The sequence below is a fragment of the Trichomycterus rosablanca genome, unplaced genomic scaffold (genome assembly GCF_030014385.1).
Source record: "Trichomycterus rosablanca isolate fTriRos1 unplaced genomic scaffold, fTriRos1.hap1 scaffold_147, whole genome shotgun sequence".
NCBI classification, from domain to species: Eukaryota; Metazoa; Chordata; class Actinopteri; order Siluriformes; family Trichomycteridae; genus Trichomycterus; species Trichomycterus rosablanca.
Window position 1 is genome coordinate 89,012 of NW_026946975.1, and position 19,041 is coordinate 108,052.

General features: G+C 38.6%; 4 non-coding genes across 4 annotated transcripts; 2 read left to right on the forward strand and 2 right to left on the reverse strand.

Moving 5' to 3' along the window:
• Positions 1-5,897: 5,897 nt before the first annotated feature.
• trnaa-agc (transfer RNA alanine (anticodon AGC)) lies at positions 5,898-5,970 on the reverse strand. Its single transcript has one exon. It is a non-coding gene; the product is annotated as a tRNA-Ala (tRNA).
• Positions 5,971-9,911: 3,941 nt separating this feature from the next.
• Positions 9,912-9,984, forward strand: trnaa-agc (transfer RNA alanine (anticodon AGC)). The gene has a single exon. It is a non-coding gene; the product is annotated as a tRNA-Ala (tRNA).
• A 4,991-nt stretch (positions 9,985-14,975) lies between these two features.
• On the forward strand, positions 14,976-15,057 carry trnaf-aaa (transfer RNA phenylalanine (anticodon AAA)). Its single transcript has one exon. It is a non-coding gene; the product is annotated as a tRNA-Phe (tRNA).
• Positions 15,058-16,671: 1,614 nt separating this feature from the next.
• trnar-acg (transfer RNA arginine (anticodon ACG)) lies at positions 16,672-16,744 on the reverse strand. The gene has a single exon. It is a non-coding gene; the product is annotated as a tRNA-Arg (tRNA).
• Between the last annotated feature and the right edge of the window lie 2,297 nt (positions 16,745-19,041).

Sequence of the window (19,041 nt, forward strand, 5' to 3'; positions counted from 1 at the left end):
GTATCCTGACCAGCAGTATCACAGTCTGGTATGGAAACTGCACTGTTGCAAACCGCAAGGCACTGCAACGAGTGGTGAAAACGGCCCAGCGCATCACAGGGACTTCACTTCCACCCATTGAGGACGTCCAGAGGAAACGCTGTCTGCGTCGAGCTCGCAGCATTCTTAAGGACTCCTCCCACCCTGCACACAGACTATTTGCCCTTCTGCCCTCTGGCAGGCGCTTTAGGAGCCTCCGGACAAGGACTACTAGACTGAGGAACAGCTCCCCCCCCCCCCCCCTCCCCACACACACACTACAAACATGATAATTTTTATCCTTTTTCCGCTTTGTATTTCACTGGTACATACCTCATTTGTACATAAATCTCATAAATACTGTATATATCTGTTTATTATGTTTTTACGTACTCATTCCTTGATCGTGTCCATAGCACCTTAATCACTTTAACCTGCATAGCACCTTAATATTAATATGCACCTTAATATATATAGTTTTCAGCTACATATCTTGTTTATAGTATAGTTTATAGATCCTGTTAATACCACTGCTATTTACCCACTGTAAATAATGTATATCATAAATACTGTTTATTCTGCACTTTCTGCTTATTGCACTTCTGGTTAGATGCTAAACTGCATTTCGTTGCATTGTACTTGTACATGTGTAATGACAATAAAGTTGAGTCTATCAGTGGTACAAAGACAGTTTTGATTGGGTTTCGATCGTCCTAAAGGCTGCGATAAACAGAGTCTGTGATGGTTTAAAAGCAAGGCATAATACAGAAAAGAGTATGTGAGCTTAAACACGTTGCACCCTCACTTTATAATGCAGCATCAACGCTCTGATAGTACATTACAATTTACAAAAGGCTAAAGGGGGTTCATCGTAAGGGGAATTAGCTCGAATGGTAGAGTGCTCGCATAGCATGCGAGAGGTAGCTGGATCGATGCTCGCATTCTCCAATGCAGAAGCATTGCAAACTTTTAAGCACATTTTCCCGTGAGCTAAGTAGGGACTTGTAAATAACATTTAGACTTGTAACGCACTGTAGTTAAAAACATGGTCTTCATACTATTTATTTTGTTCTTCTGTCTGTGTAGGGTTTTTACCATGAAGTAAAATCGAGGGAATCTAAATGCATTTATCCATCCAACAATCCATTCATTAGCTTTTAACTATTCATGCAAACGAATGACTTTTTATATTTATATATTGCTCATTGTAGTACTTGTGTCTGCATGGACTTGAACATCACATGACTAAACATTAGGTAGAACTATAGAGACTTATTTACTGTCTTGCCCAAAAACAAACTGGCATAAAGTATTCGACGAGTACAACACACTGAACAATAAAATATAGATGACATACTATAGGCCAGTGAGGTGGCTGCTGCTTCTGGGTGTGTAGTTTCTAAATGATCAAGTCAGCACAGGCACAAGCACTACAAGTATTTATAATAAAGTTTATGTTTAATATTGTGTATATACTGTATACTTTCCCTCCGCCCAGAAATTCCCAGTAAAAAATGACCCACCACAACCCCGTCCAAGATAAAAATGTTTGATGAAAATTAAATTAAATAAAAGAATATGCTGCACTTACACGCACCTGAGATAAATCTACTTTTGGTTTAAAATAGACTGTGCTGGTGTTATGTTGGGTTAGTCTGTAACTGAGCAACAGTGTATGCTACAATGACAACTATAACAATGGTTATCACTGCACACTAAGCTATTCAGTTTTTTGTGATTGTCATTTTAAGATAATACTGAATCAGTCATCAATAAGGTCAGTCAGAACACAGAAAGAACTCATTATGTAAGGGCCAAAATAGTGCAGGATATACCTACTGTTTAGTGCAGTAACAAAACGGCTTTGTAAGGCAAGAACTGAACAAAAAAAAAAAAGCATTTAATTTGACATAAAATATGTGGGTATTAATATGTACAACTCAGTGCATTATTAGGCTGCACATAATTATAGTTTCAAACGGTCCTCTTTTTACTACAGTGTGTTTGAAACGGCTGGGGGTACAATTTGTTGCTGTTGCTGTTTACACACACAAAGAAAAACATCTCAGGAGGAGAATTTTGCAGGTAGATTACAAACAGATTCCTTTCTTTCACCTTTTTCCATTTTTTTTTATATCAACTGCACGATTGTTTTCCAGTCCTTAAATGTTATGTGCATTTATATGTGGCAAGAGAAAAACAAAACCAAAAAAATCAAATTGAGTTAGCAAAGAACCTTGAATTATACTAAAGGGTTCTTCAAGTAGAAACAGTTCTACCAAGAACACAAAAAGAACCCTTTCAAAAAAACATGATTTGGTCAGTTGGAGATCTCATATGGGGCTCCCTTTCGATTGACATATGGTTTACAGCCTAGTGACAAAGTGTACAGTGCAGCAAATGGGTTACAGTCAGTAAATTTATCATACATAATAATGTGAAAAGATTAAGCAGTTTGTACAAATCTTAGTCCGTGTAGGGTGAGGGTGGTGTTGATAATAACTCAGGTAGTTAGGATGGCCGAGCGGTCTAAGGCACTACGATCAGGTCGCAGTCTCCCCTGGAGGCGTGGGTTTAAATACCACTTCTGACAGCTCATGCTTAATACAAATTTACATCTTTAACCCAATAAGATACATAACAAACTGAAAATATATAGTTTCAGTGAGCAATGACGCATTGACTTTGGTATTACGTGATGCCATTAAATGATCACAATGTTTGTACACTGGAGAATGTGGGAATTAATCCCGCTACCTCTCGCATGCTAAGCAAACGCGATACCATTTGAGCTAATTCCCCTTACAAAGGACGCTTTGTAAATTGTAATGTACTAACAGAGTGTTGATGCTGCATTATGTAAGGTCCAAAATAGTGCAGGATACACCAACTGTTTAATGTAGTGCAATTACTACAATTTGTTTGAAACAGCTGGGCATACAACTAGTTGGTGTGGAGAACATGTTACACATGCAGTGTGCTATTATTTCAAGCTGATCAAGTACATGCTATTTCACTTAGAAACATCTCACAAAGTACAAATTCTTTAACTTTCTAAATAAACCATGTAGTACGGGACATTACTGCTCTACCGACTGAGCTATTCGGGCTCTGCAACCTGCTTTAATCCCACAAGGATGTAACATAAATTACAAACTTTAACATACGTTGTCCTGTAAAACTTTCAAGAATTTTAACAATTAATATAAAAAGGTTTTATTGCCAAAAGTATTCACTCGTCTGCCTTCACACGCATATGAACTTGAGTTCACCCTAACACGCTAGTGACGTTACAGTGCTAAGAATGGTCCACCCAAAAAACATGATTTGGTCAGTTGGAGTGCTTATATGGGGCTTTCTTTCCATTGATATATGATTTACAGCCTAGTGACAAAGTGTAGAGTGCAGCAGATGGGTTACAGTCAGTAAATTTACCATACATAAAAATGTGAAAAGATTCAGGAGTTTGTACAAATAGTAGTCCGTGTGGGGTGAGGGTGGTATCCGGGGTACTCCAGATAGTCAGGATGGCCGAGCGGTCTAAGGTGCTGCGTTCAGGTCGCAGTCTCTCCTGGAGGCGTGGGTTCGAATCCCACTTCTGACAGCTCATGCTTTATACAAATTTACATCTTTAACCCTCTACCATACATAATAATGTGAAAAGATATAACAGTTAGTACAAATCTTAGTACTAGTTAGTCTTAGTTTTTTATTATTTCAAATGCCATTAATAATTTATAATCACTGATTTGTGAGATATCAGCAGTAGTAGATCATGTTTAACTGGTTTAATATTGTTTAAGCGCTGATTATCGGCTGTTTTTCGTGAGTATGTTTGGGCGGTTTTCCATGCATTTTGGCGGACTTTGAGATGCGCAATCTGGCAACTCTGACTGAAGCGTTCATTCATATTTTGGAGCGATGTATGTTTGTATGCTAGAATATAAATAACATCTTTTACAAACTGCTGTCTATTTACATTGACATTTTCTCTTCTGTCTAAACATTTTTGGAATTGGGTTTGTAAAGATAAGGGATACAGTAGATAATATATTTAATGAGCTGAACTAACTGAGAGAAGCGCTAACGGTGTTGGAAGAGTCTAAAAGGGTTTGGAACATAGTCGTATCATCATAGCAGTACAACACAGTTTTGTCCGTAGCATCCGAAAATATCCAGAAGCTAATATACAAAAAACGTTTATTTTAATAAACTTACCTTGTTGAAAAAAGTATGACCTCAATTTCTAAACAAACACAGTATCCGCTGCTGCAGTCTCTACACAAACTTTTCTGCACTGAAATCGCAAGAACACATTTTATGGATATTACGGTAATGCACTGAAAACTCGTCCTACAGTCATGCAAGCACATACAACAGTGTGTGAGTTTACACTAATCAGCCATAACATTAAAACCACCTCCTTGTTTCTACACTCACTGTCTATTTTATCAGCTCCATTTACCATATAGAAGCACTTTGTAGTTCTACAATTATTGACATGACCACTACAGAGCAGGTATTATTTAGGTGGTGGATCATTCTCAGCACTGCAGTGACACTGACATGGTGTTGGTGTGTTAGTGTGTGTTGTGCTGGTATGAGTGGATCAGACACAGCAGCGCTGCTGGAGTTTTTAAATACCGTGCCCACTCACTGTCCACTCTATTAGACACTCCTACCTAGTTGGTCCACCTTGTAGAGATAGTCAGAGACGATCGTTCATCTATTGCTGCTGTTTGAGTTGGTCATCTTCTAGACCTTCATCAGTGGTCATAGGACACTGCCCACAGGGTGCTGTTGGCTGGATGTTTTTGGTTGGTGGACTGTTCTCAGTCCAGCAGTGACAGTGAGGTGTTTAAAAACCTGCAGCGCTGCTATGTCTTATCCACTCATACCAGCACAACACACTAAGACACCACCACCATGTCAGTGTCACTGCAGTGCTGAGAATGATCCACCACCCAAATAATAGCTGCTCTGTAGTGGTCCTGGGAGAGTCCTGACCATTAAAGAACAGCATAAAAGGGGGATAAAAAAGCATGTAGAGAAACAGGTGGATTACAGTCAGTAATTGTAGAACTACAAAGTGCTTCTATATGGTGGAGCTGATAAAATGGACAGTGAGTGTAGAAACAAGGAGGTGGTTTTAATGTTATGGCTGATCGGTGTATACTCACCATGTATGCGTGGCTTTCCTCCGGGTATGAAAACGTGCCAGTAGGTGTAATTGCTGCTCTAAATTGCACCTGTATGTGTGAGTGAGTGGATAAATTAGTGTGTGATGCTTTGCGGTGGTTTGACGCGCCCTGTCCAGGGTGTATTTTTGTCTTGAGCCCCGTGTTCGTGACACTGGACCCACGCTTGCCCTGTAATGCTGAATATCAATACAGGCAAATGAAGCGCATTTAAAAAAGCTTTAAAGCATTCTTGAAAAATGATGAGGCCAACCTTTTTAAAAAGTAGATCCCGATGACCTGTTGACTGAAATAGTAGATCCCAAGCCACATAAGTGTGGGCACCAGTTTTCCATTGGCTACGTTTTAACAAGACGTACCAAGAATGGCCTGTAGATGGCGCCCTGTAGTCGTTTTTAAAAGCAAGCTATGGCCAATTATGCCACCGAACTTAAATATGTACAATACTTTATATTGTATCAATTGTAACAGTATCAAATAATAAAACATTATAAAAAATTATAAGTTTATGCGTTTCTGTCAAAACAAAACAAAAAAGGTATGTAAACAAAACTGTTTGAGCGTAAATAGGGCGTTACTGACATTGTAACACGGACAGACTAGCCTTATGGTTAATGCTGCAACGAATTTTACCCTAATTTCATCTTTTCAGATTGCAAAATGATCATAATGTTTGTGTACTGGAGAATGTGGGCATCGATCCCACAACCTCTCGCATGCTAAGCGAGCACTCTACCATTGGAGCTAATTCCCCTTACACAAAACTTTCCTTTACCCTTTGTAAATTGTAATGTACTAACAGAGTGTTAATGCTGCATTATAAAGTGAGAGTGCAACATGTTTAAGCTCACGTACTCTTTTCTATATTATGCGTTGCTTTTCATTAAAATGTTATGTGCATTTATATATATAAAATAAAAAAATCCATAAAAATCAAATTGAGTTAGCAAAGAACCTTAAATTATACTAAATGGTTCTTCAAGTAGAAACAGTTCTACCAAGAACACCTAAAAGAACCCTTAAGAAACACTTCTTAGTGCTACATACATCAGTTGTATTCCACACAGGTCAGCATGCGATGAAACTTTGCTCGAAACAGACATCGTTTTACTTTCTAACTGTATTCATATTATGTCATCTAGTGGACAATTGAATAGCCTACAACGAGCACAAACAGGGTTTGAGTTCTTAATGAATAATTATTAATCTTAATAAATAATCCAGTCAGTTAAAAACCCAACAAGAAGGCTGTACCTAATACACTCATAGTAGAGAAAACACACCCTAACATGCTAGTGCCGTTACAGTGCTAAGAATGATCCACCCAAAAACATTATTTGGTCAGTTGGAGATCTCATATGGGGCTCCCTTTCTATTGATTTTTGGTTTACAGCCTAGTGACAAAGTGTACAGTGCAGCAGATGGGTTACAGTCAGTACATTTACAATACATGATAATGTGAAAAGATTAAGCAGTTTATGGGTTCGAATCCCACTTCTGACAGCTCATGATTTAAACAAATCTACTTCTTTAGAGGACACAGCCATCAGGGAATACAGTTTTCATCAAAGGGTGAACATGGTCTGCAACAATGCTGAGGTAGGTGGTACGTGTCAAAGTAACATCCACATGGATGCCAGGACCCAGGCTTTTGATCACTGAGAAACTGAATCATGTATTCATCCTGATCTTGCTCTGTTTATTGTTGCAGCTCTGCTGGAGGGTTATTTTTTTGGTGTTTGTGGTGGTGGTGGTGGTGGGGTCTTTGTTCCCATTTTGGTTTATTTGATGTACTTTACATCCATTTAAATATGTACTTAAATACTTAAATATCCATTTAAGTATGTTTATTCAGCGTCCATTTACATTGTTACAGCAGTATTTTACGACAAAAATGGAAATGTTCACATTAATGAAATTAGGGCTGCACGATATTTCGTTTCAGCATCGTCATCGCGATGTGTGCATGCGCGATAGTCACATCGCAGGACGTGCGATGTTTCTTAATGCAAATGATATCAAATACGTCATGCTACAACTTTTTTGCTGCTTGACACAAAACAAAAATTCACACCGTTCTCATTTTCAATGACGGCTCACACCCGCCTTGTGTACTGAGCAGCAGCCAGTCAGAGGACTCATAAGATCCGGGTTCATTGAGATTTCGGACTCGTGATTCCTGATTCAGTACAAAGATTCGAATCATTAACCCGGTTGATTCAGGAACCGCCCAGCTCTAGTATTGAACAGTCTAAGCTGCAGCATTTCTCTCCCATTGATAAAAATACGGAACAAAGCGCATCCCGTATCAGTTCAATACGGAACGCGACATTCAGTTTTCAAATACGGAACGATTCCGTATTTTACGGGACGGTTGGCAACCCTAGCGCTAACATGTCAATATAACATCTCGATTCGTGTACAGAAAACGGTTACATTTGCTGACAAGCCCATACTTGCTAATAAAAACACTTGTTTAAAATCAATAATTATTTATTTACGTTTGAAAATAACTTTGTCCGCTCCGTCAGCCATGTTTATTTTTCTGTGAGAGAAGAGATATTGAAGCTTTCTTAGTTTAATGCTCAGTTTCAACCAAGTACAAAGATGTAGCTGGTCATAATCTTTTGTAACCCTTGTAGGCACCACCCTTTTTCACAGATGAGCCCCTTATTTAGAGTAAGATACATGCATTATTAATATTATTAGCAATGTGGTGAAAATTCCTGCATTTTTTTAATATCGCAATATACAGTATATCGCAGGGGGAAAAAAAATCGCAATGTCAGTTTTTTCCAATATCGTGCAGCCCTAATTGAAATGGATGTAAAGTACATCATTTACTAAATAAACCAAAATGGGAACAAAGACCCCACCACCACCACCACCACCACCACCACAAACACCAAGAAAATAACCCTCCAGCAGAGCTGCAACAAGAACAGGACAATCTCCTACAGGTCCAACGAAATAAAATAGAAAAATGCACTTCAAAAAAGACCTCACATTGTTCGTCCTAAAGGCTAAGATTAACGTTTTAAATAAACTGAGTCTGTGATGGTTTAAAAACAACGCATAATATAGAAAAGAGTACGTGAGTTTAAACACGTTGCACCCTCACTTTATAATGCAGCATCAACACTCTGTTAGTCAGTGGTGTATAGTAACGAAGTAATAATACTTCGTTACAGTACTTAAGTAGTTTTTTGAAGTACTTGTACTTTACTGGAGTATAAAAACTTTCACTTTTACTCCACTACATCTTCTAAAGAAATTGTGTACTTTTACTCCGTTACATTCGCTGTATGTAAATTCGTTACTCGTTACTACAAAATGAAAGTTAAATGATGTGAGATGTGTGACAGACTGCACGCTGGTTTGGTGAATCTGCGCTTGTGAGTTAAACACATTAATGCGCATGTGCAAACGTTCTCTAAAAGCTATCAGAGTTTTCTAGATGTGCGTCGTTCACCCAAAGACCCGCAAATATGGAGATTTCAGAAGCTCCAACACACTGATGTAAGTTAACAATGATTAACAAAGTAAAGCTGAAGCATCAGCGTTTTTTTTTTCATATTATTAGCATTAACATTGTTCAGATATCTACCTACCACTTTCACCGATTACATTCGAACCACAAATAAAACGTTTCATAAATCATTACATTTGTTTGGAATTCATTGACTGCAAAACTCATGAAGACACGTCCATTATTTTTAAAAACTCACCTACGGACAAATATTTCCTCAGATAATTTCTGTATTAGACAGGCGGAGGAGAGATTCATGGTGCTGAGGAACATGCAGCACGTCTTTAACCTTTAATGCTCTCAACAAGAACTCAACTTATCCAACTTATTATTCATGATTTTTCAGCTGTTGGCTTCAAGTTAGAAATGGTGTTTTCTTAAAGTAAGAATACCAATATTTTTTTTGTTCAACACATGCCATTCAGTGAGTAGATACAGCCCAAAAAAGATGATTTAAATACAGCTTATTTTACTCAAATATTTTGATTTAAAATAATGGTTGAACAGATCATTAAAGGGATAAAAGTGCCACACGTTGTTAAACTCTCTTGAGTTTTGCTTTAAATTAATTATGCCAAAATTATTTTTTTGTTATTGAAATATACTACCCAAATAAAAAAATGGGACAGTATAGAAAATGCAAATAAAATAGATGCAGTGTTTCTTATATTTACATCGACTCACATTCTAAAAACGTTGGAACAGGAACATTTAGGGCTAGTAATAAGTTAAAAAACAACTAAATAATGTCATGATTTCAAACAGGTGATGTCAACAGTTGATTATGATCATGAATTGGCACAAATCATGTTCAGATGAAAGGAAGAAAACAGGTTAATTGTTAAGGTGGTTTACAGGCTTAAAAGAACAATCTTTATATTTAAAATGAGCGCTTCAGTTTATACTAACAGCATTTACTTTTACTTCTACTTTTAATACTTAAGTACATTTAATATCAAATTACTTTTGATACTTAAGTACATTAAACATCAGATACTTTTAGACTTTTACTTAAGTAATATTCTAAAAGGTGACTTTTACTTCTATCAAAGTAAATTTCTGGTAAGATACTTGAACTTTTACTCAAGTATGGCCTTCTAGTACTTTATACACCACTGCTGTTAGTACATTACAATTTACAAATCATGAAGGAAGGTTCTGTGTAAGGGGAATTAGCTCCAATGGTAGAGCGCTCGCTTAGCATGCGAGAGGTAGTGGGATCGATGCCCACATTCTCCAATGCTGAAACATTATGATCACTTAAAGGCAACACATAATATGAAAGTCGTTGCTCACTGAAACGCTGCATCAAACATTAGGTCAGTCTGTAAGTTTTACAGTGACAGTTATGCTCTATTTTTACTCAAATCGTTTGGTTTAAAGACCTTTTTTGACTTGTTTAAATTGACAAATATAGCGCCCCCTAGCACACCTGGCTGTATTTGGAAAGCGCTCCCCGACTTCTTTTATTTAAGAAATCTCTTTCTTTGTGGTAATGTAAGGATTTAAAAGGGCCACTACTTATCAGTACTTACGATTATTTTATATTTAAGCTATACTCTTATTTAAACCGAAAAAACTACTTCAATTACCCTATATATATGTGGTACTAACCTGTCACAAAAAAACCTGCGACTAACACCATTTACAGTAGCTGTATTAACATTATCCCTGACTCACATACCAAACTTGTATACGTTAATAATACTTAAACAAATTAACTATTTACTCATTTACACAATCATTAATATGCATTTCAAACCCCAATATATTTTACAAAAATGTCATAATACAGATTCACTCAAATTACCATCAGTAATATTCAAAATATCATCAATCTCTCTTAAGTTAGGTAAATAACTAACTAAAAAATTTTTTAATTACCATTGCAGGCCTGATCCAACCTAATAGTCCCAATCAGCACAGATCACGAAGTATATTTAGTCGGTTGTGGTGGAGCTGTCCACGTTCTTTGTTTACATGGATGAAACAGAAAAAATCCACCAGTCTTTTTCCTTTTGATCTTGGATGAAACAATCAGAGTTAATCCGATGCTTTTAATCCACTGTAATCATCACAGTTGCTGAGGAAGCGTACTGCCTTCAATGTCCATGCGCGTAAACTCAAGAGACGAAGTTCACGGCTGATACAGCATAAACAATGTCACTAATCGACTGCAAGATGTTAATATAAGACTCACTGTCCGTTTGTCTTGACGCATCAAGAGAGATAAATCCTAAACAGGTGTTTTACCTGCTTACATGACACTTGTTTCACATCACGCTATTTTCTCCACTTTTTTCTTCTTTTCCACCCACTTTCTCCCGCTCTTTTCCCGACCTGTGACAGTTCATGCTGATTGGCTTAAAAATAAATCAAGGGAGGGCTATACATACACTTTACTTTAAACAGCATAAAACAACCAGAACATTATTTACAGAACAAATAAGAACAACTTATTTACTAGTTATAAATTAACATAAAATATTAGTAATCCCCAAATTTTAATTGGGCTACACAAACACACAATAACTTATAATTCTCCAATTTTGAAATGTATCGGAGTTTTATCTAAAACGACTTTTTGTTAAAGTAGCGGTACGTGACTTTTTAATGATTTTTCATCTGGTTAACTGTTTTGTAAAAGATGAAAAGCTTAAACTCACGACATTCCCTTTAAAATGCAGCATCAACCCTTAAGTCAGTCTATCAGTGGTACAAAGACAGTTTTGATTGGGTTTCGATCGTCCTAAAGTCTGCGATAAACGGAGTCTGTGATGGTTTAAAAGCAAGGCATAATACAGAAAAGAGTATGTGAGCTTAAACACGTTGCACCCTCACTTTTTAATGCAGCATCAACGCTCTGATAGTACATTACAATTTACAAAAGGCTAAAGGGGGTTCATCGTAAGGGGAATTAGCTCGAATGGTAGAGCGCTCGTTTAGCATGCGAGAGGTAGCTGGATCGATGCTCGCATTCTCCAATGCAGAATCGTTGCAAACTTTTAAGCACATTTTCCCATGAGCTAAGTAGGGACTTGTAAATAACATTTAGACTTGTAACGCACTGTAGTTAAAAACATGGTCTTCATAATATTTATTTTGTTCTTCTGTCTGTGTAGGGTTTTTACCATAAAGTAAAATCGAGGGAATCTAAATGCATTTATCCATCCAACAATCCATTCATTAGCTTTTAACTATTCATGCAAATGAATGACTTTTTATATTTATATATTGCTCATTGTAGTACTTGTGTCTACATGGACTTGAACATCACATGACTAAACATTAGGTAGAACTATAGAGACTTATTTACTGTCTTTACAAATTGGCATAAAGTACTCGACGAGTACAACACACTGAACAATAAAATATAGATGACATACTATAGGCCAGTGAGGTGGCTGCTGCTTCTGGGTGTGTAGTTTCTAAATGATCAAGTCAGCACAGGCACAAACACTACAAGTATTTATAATAAAGATCATTTTATGTTCAATATTGTGTATATACTGTATCCTTTCCCTCCGCCCAGTAAAAAATGACCCACCACGACCCCGTCCAAGATAAAATGTTTGATGAAAATAAAATAAAATAAAAGAATATGCTGCACTTACAAGCACCTGAGATAAATCTACTTTTGGTTTAAACTAGACTGTGCTGGTGTTATGTTGGGTTAGTCTGTAACTGAGCAACAGTGTATGCTACAATGACAACTATAACAATGGTTATCACTGCACACTAAGCTATTCAGTTTTTTGTGATTGTCATTTTAAGATAATACTGAATCAGTCATCAATAAGAGGTCAGTCAGGACACAGAAAGAACTCATTATGTAAGGGCCAAAATAGTGCAGGATATACCTACTGTTTAGTGCAGTGCAGTAACAAAACAGCTTTGTAAGGCAAGAACTGAACAATTAAAAAAAGCATGTAATTCGACATAGAATATGTGGGTATTAATATGTACAACTCATTGCATTATTAGGCTGCACATAATTATAGTTTAAACGGTCCTCTTTTTACTATAGTGTGTTTGAAACGGCTGGGGGTACAATTAGTTGGTGTGGAGAACATGTTACACATTCACTATGCAATTGTTTCAAGCTGATCACTTAGAAATATCTCACCAAGTATAAATTCTTTAACTTTCTTAACAAACCATGTAGTACGGGACAATGCCGCTTACCCAACACAGTAAGAAACAACTCACCCGAACAGGGACTTGAACCCTGGACACAAAGAAAAACATCTCTGGAGGAGAATTTTGCAGGTAGATTACAAACAGATTCCTTTCTTTCACCTTTTTCCTTTTTTCCTGTATCAATTGCACGATTGTTTTCCAGTCATTAAAATGTTATGTGCATTTATATGTGGCAAGAGAAAAAAAATCCATAAAAATCAAATTGAGTTAGCAAAGAACCTTGAATTATACTAAAGAGTTCTTCAAGTAGAAACAGTTCTACCAAGAACACAAAAAGAACCCTTTCAAAAAACATTATTTGGTCAGTTGGAGTGCTCATATGGGGCTCCCTTTCGATTGATATATGGTTTACAGCCTAGTGACAAAGTGTACAGTGCAGCAAATGGGTTACAGTCAGTAAATTTACCATACATAATAATGTGAAAAGATTAAGCAGTTCATACAAATGGTGGTGTCGATGGTACCCAAGCTAGTCAGGATGAGGTCTAAAACGCTAAGTTCAGGTCACAGTGTCCCATGAGGCGTGGGTTTGAATCCCACTTCTGACTGCTAGTGCTTTATACACATTTATGTCTTTAACCCTCTAACATACAGTACATAATAATGTGAAAAGATTCAGCACTTTGTACAAATCTTTGGCCATGTGGGGGTGTTGTTGGTAATTGGCATTAGGACCTTGCAAGCATGTCAGGATGGCCGAGCAGTCTAAGGTCTAAGGTCTAAGTTCAGGTCGCAGTGTCCCCTGGAGGCGTGGGTTCAAATCCCACTTCTGACATCTCATGCTTTATGCAAGTTTACTTCTTCAGAGGACACAGCCATCAGGGAATACAGTTTGCATGAACTGGGTGTACATGGTCTGCAACAATGCTGAGGTAGGTGGTACGTGTCAAAGTAACATCCACATGGATACCAGGACCCAGGCTTTTGATCTCTAAAAGTGTGAGAAATTTAAACATGTATTCATCCTGATCATAAAGTATGTTTACTCAGCGTCTATTTACATTGTTACAGCAGTATTTTACAACTGAAATGTTCACATTATTTAAATGTATGTAAAGTACATTGTATACTAGCTGTTTACTTTTTTCCTAAGTAAAAACTGTCATTACCTCAACATGTCATTACCAACACATATCTTGTTGTGATGGTAAAAACACTTAGTGATGGTAATTACAGGTTTTTAGTTTCACCATCACTATCTTATTAACTATTTAATAATTAAAGCTAATTAAGGCTAAATAAGCATAATGGTTTTATTATACAAGGAAACATTAATTTTCACTGATTAGTCAATATGGCCCACAATTCTCCTTTACCCTTTGTAAATTGTAATGTACTAACAGATCATTGATGCTGCATTATAAAGTGGGGGTTCAACGTGTTTAAGCTCACGTACTCGCGTTTATCGCAGCCTTTAGGACGAACTGAACCAAATCGTAACTTTGTACCACTGACAGACTGTCTTAAGGGTTGATGCTGCATTATGTAGGGGCCAAAATAGTGCAGGATATACCAACTGTTTAGTGCAGTGCAATAACAAAGCAGCTCTGTGAAGCAAGAACTAAAATTATGATGCATGTAATTCAACATAAAATATGTGGGTATTAATATCTAAAACTCAGTGCATTATTAGGCTGCACATAAATATAGATTTAAATGGTCCTCTATTTACTACAGTCTGTTTAAAACAACTAGATGGTATGGAGAACATGTTACACACACAGAGTGCTATTATTTCAAGCTTATCAAGTACATGCTATTTTACTTAGAAATATCTCACAAAGTACAAATTCTTCATCATTCTAAACAAAGCACGTAGTACGGGACATTACCGCTCACCTAATGCAGTAAGAAACAACTCTCCCGAACGGGGACTTGAACCCTGGACCCTCAGATTAAAAGTCTGATGCTCTACCGACTGAGCTATCACAAGTGTGGCAACAGCACTTGCAACCTCTTTAACTTCTATTGGAAAACGCAGGTAGAAATTGCATACGTAGTTGCTCGTTTCGATCGGCACCTTAACCAGTGGTAGTGTGGCCGAGTGGTCTAAGGTGCTGGATTAAATTTCCAGTCTTTTCGGGGGCGTGGGTTCGAGTCCCACCGCTGCCAACTCATGCTTTTCGTTTTTAAAAGAAAGTTCATGAGCTGCAATCAAATGGATTGCATAAACGGTGCTTGAGTTAGAGATCTCAGACACATGTCAAGTCTTAATTTATTTATATAGCGCTTTTTACAATGAACATTGTCTCAAAGCAACTTCACAAAATCCAGGACCAACAGACTGTGGCAGGGAAAAACTCAGGAAGAAACCTTGAGAGAAACCAGACTCAGCAGGGACCCGTCCTTCTTGGGTGGCTTGAAGGATACTTTAAATTAATAGGATTTACACAAATCATACAAACACAAAATTAAATTGAACTGAAAGTTGTAACTAGCAAAAAAATAATGTAAGTTCTTCATTGTTCAGTCCAGTCTGTGATAAAGTCCGTTTTAAGTTCTGGACATTTTTGGTGCAAACACGCCAGGTGTCCGTCACATCTAGTAGGAGCAGCATTGTTGGCACTGCAGTCTCGACTTGCAGTCTTTAACCTCGAGAGGGTGAACAGGTTTCTGTCAGAGCCACCTCGGGTTAAAACAACAGAAGATGTTGTTACAATGTGAAATCGTTAAGAGTAAAATATCAGAGAGTTTTACAGGTTTAGACTCCAGCACTCTAACAGGTCAACGTGATTGACATGAAATGTGGCCACTGTTTTTGTAAATTTGCAGATTGCCTCCACCTAGCGGAAATTTTAAGAAATGCAATATATTACAGGTTAGAACAGGGGTGGGGAACCTCCGGCCCGTGGGCCGTATACGGCCCCCCCGCTCAATCAAATGTGGCCCGCCATATATTTCCTAGATTTTATTGTCTGGGCTTTATGCAATTAATTAAACTTTAGACGATACAACAGACATAACAAATACGAGTTATGTTGCCACATACCGGTTGCGTGTTGCCACGACATCATTGCCCCCAGATATTCCACAGCTGGTCAAGACCAAACATTCACAACCGTCACATGATAAGGTAAGTCTGAAATCAAATATAAACACTACATACCATCAGCATCATGTATTTATAAAGCCTATATTAATTTGGCTCTATGTTGCGTCATTGTAGTCTGTGGCCCGTGACCAGATATGTAATTATTAATCTGGCCCTCAGTGGGTAGAAGGTTCCCCACCCCTGGGTTAGAACATGACATTAAAACAACCTCTTTGTTTCTAAACTCACTGTCCATTTTATCAGCTCCACTTACCATATTGAAGCACTTTGTAGTTCTACAATTACTGACTGTAGTCCATCTGTTTCTCTACATAATTTTAAAACCTGGAGAACGCAGGCATTGATCTCACTACCTCTCGCATGCTAAGCGAGCACTCTACCATTTGAGCTAATTCCCCGTACAAAGAGCCGAGTAGGCAAATTTTTGCTCAAGTCCAATCATAAAGACCAATTCCAATACCAGGAGTCGAACTCCGCCGCCTGGGTGAAAACCAGGAATCCTGACCGCTAGACCATATGGGAAACTGCAAGGCTCTGCACCGGCTGACACCAGCATCAGCCACTTCTTTTCGCTCTGCCAAGCCTTTGTCACCTTAACAAGACCTGCATTGTTGGATCTGGGGTACAGAGAACCATACACAAGGAGTTAGAGAGAAAAAAAGGCATAAGGTAACCGAGCCAGCCAGGAGTCGAACCTAGAATCTTCTGATCCGTAGTCAGACGCGTTATCCATTGCGCCACTGGCCCCTGCATGAGTGTGGTCATGACCTCCCTGAAGCTCCAGCCCCATTTCTGTCTCTTGACCGAGGAGAGAAGCACGGCATACAAAAAGACAGTGCCATGACCTGGATTCGAAACGGGGTTGCTGCGGCCACAACGCAGAGTACTAACCACTATACAATCAAGCTTCCCAGTGGTCAGCCACTGGTGGCTCATGTTGACTGCTCCTTGATAGACTCCCTCATATACCGGGAGTCGAATGCAGGCCACCTGGCTAAAAGCAGTTTAGAGCCAAGTGTATTATGCTAGCAGGGGCCCCCAAGGGGGATAGGTCTCAACTGAGGTGCCAGACTAAACGTACAGCCCAATGTCGGCAGCAGGACGTTGCGTGATGGAAGCAAATTATCAATCTCTTATCAATCTCGTATTGACAATGGCTACAACACTGATCCAGTGTGGCTCCTCACAGGTACCACATTACTGCGCAGGAGAAAGGCCTGGCAATCTACTTCCGTACTATGCCAAGAAAACTTGATGTAGCGTACAACTAAAGGAATGCGATATAGTGCTGGAAGATGCGCCCCTAGGTCGAAAGGCACTCAACAAGCTACTGGGGAAGAGCCGATGGTCGTCTTGAGTAGGATCAATGCTTATGATGCGCCAGGATCAAAGCCGCAAGGTCGTCTTGGTGCTGATGTCGCTTGGTCGAAAGGGAAGATCAAATTAGATATATCATCAGACTAGGAACTTGGAATGTACGAACCATGAACCAAGGCAAACTCGACATTGTCAAAGCCAAAATGGACAGAACAGGACTTGATTTACTCAGAATTAGTGAACTAAAGTGGACTCAATCCGGACATTTCCAGTCAAACGAACATTGGGTCTACTATTCTGGAAATGATAACCAAAGACGAAATGGCGTTGCCTTTATTCTTAATCGAAGACTGGCCAATACTGTCCTGAAGTACAACACAGTCAGCGATAGAGTCATCTCGATACGACTACAAGGAGCACCAATCCATGTCACAGTCATACAAGTCTACTCACCAACAACAGATGCCAAGGAGGAGGACGTTGAACTATTCTATGAACAAGTTCAAGAGGAAATTGACAGGACGCCAAATCAAGACTTACTCATTATCATGGGAGATTTTAATGCCAAAGTGGGCCATGGCAAACAAGGAACTGTTGTTGGAAAGTTTGGACTTAGCAAACGAAATGAAGCTGGAGAAAGATTAATTGACTTTTGTACAAAAAATCAACTGTCCATCATGAACACTTTCTTTCAACATCACAAAAGGAGACTCTACACATGGACATCACCAAATGGGGCCTATAAGAATCAGATTGACTACATATGTGTTTGCCAAAGATGGAGGTCGTCTATCATTACCGTGAAAACACAGCCAGGAGCTGACTGTGGAACTGACCATGAACTTTTAACATCAAAAATTAGAGTCAAGCTGCACAAACGGACTAGACAACAGGCTGTTCCTAACTTTGACTTGACCAAAATACCTGAAGTTTTCTGGAATAGTCTGCACAACCGGTTCACATATAAAGACTATTGTTACCGAAGAAGCTAGCAAGTCAATAAACAAGAGACAGAAAAGACCCCAGCAGCCGTGGATAACAGAAGAGACTCTAAAGATCATTGAAGAAAGACGAAGGGCAAAGGCAAAAGGTAACAAGCAGGCCAGGGACAACATCAGTAAAAGACTAAAGAGAGCCATTCGAACAGACAAAGAGCTTTATTACCAAAAGATATGTACAGAGACAGAAAGTGAACATCTGAAGGGAAAGACCAGGAAGGTATACCTAAAGATCAAAGAGATACGACGAAAGTTTCAACCAAGAGTGGGCATGCTAAAAGACGCCAATGAGAACTGAGCCAGAACAGATCAAGAAAAGATGGAAAGAGTACACGGAGCACCTCTATAAGAACGACTCAGTGATATGGGAAGAAATGGAGACTGGCAATGATAGAGAGCCAAACATTCTGAAAGATGAAGTCATCGCTGCGATTACACTTCTGTCAAACAACAAAGCGCCTGGATGTGACAATATTCCACTAGAGCTAATAAAGTCTTCTGAAGCAGCAGTTGATGTAATCACATGCCTGTGTCAACAGATATGGACAACTGGTAAATGGCCCAAGGACTGGACAAGATCAGTGTTTATTCCTATTCCGAAGAAGGGAGATGTTACTGACTGTGGAAACTATCGTACTATTGCGCTCATACATCATGCCAGCAAAATACTACTGAAGATCTTACAAAGACGGTTGAAGCCTTTTCCTTTGACAGAGAGCTGCCGGAGGA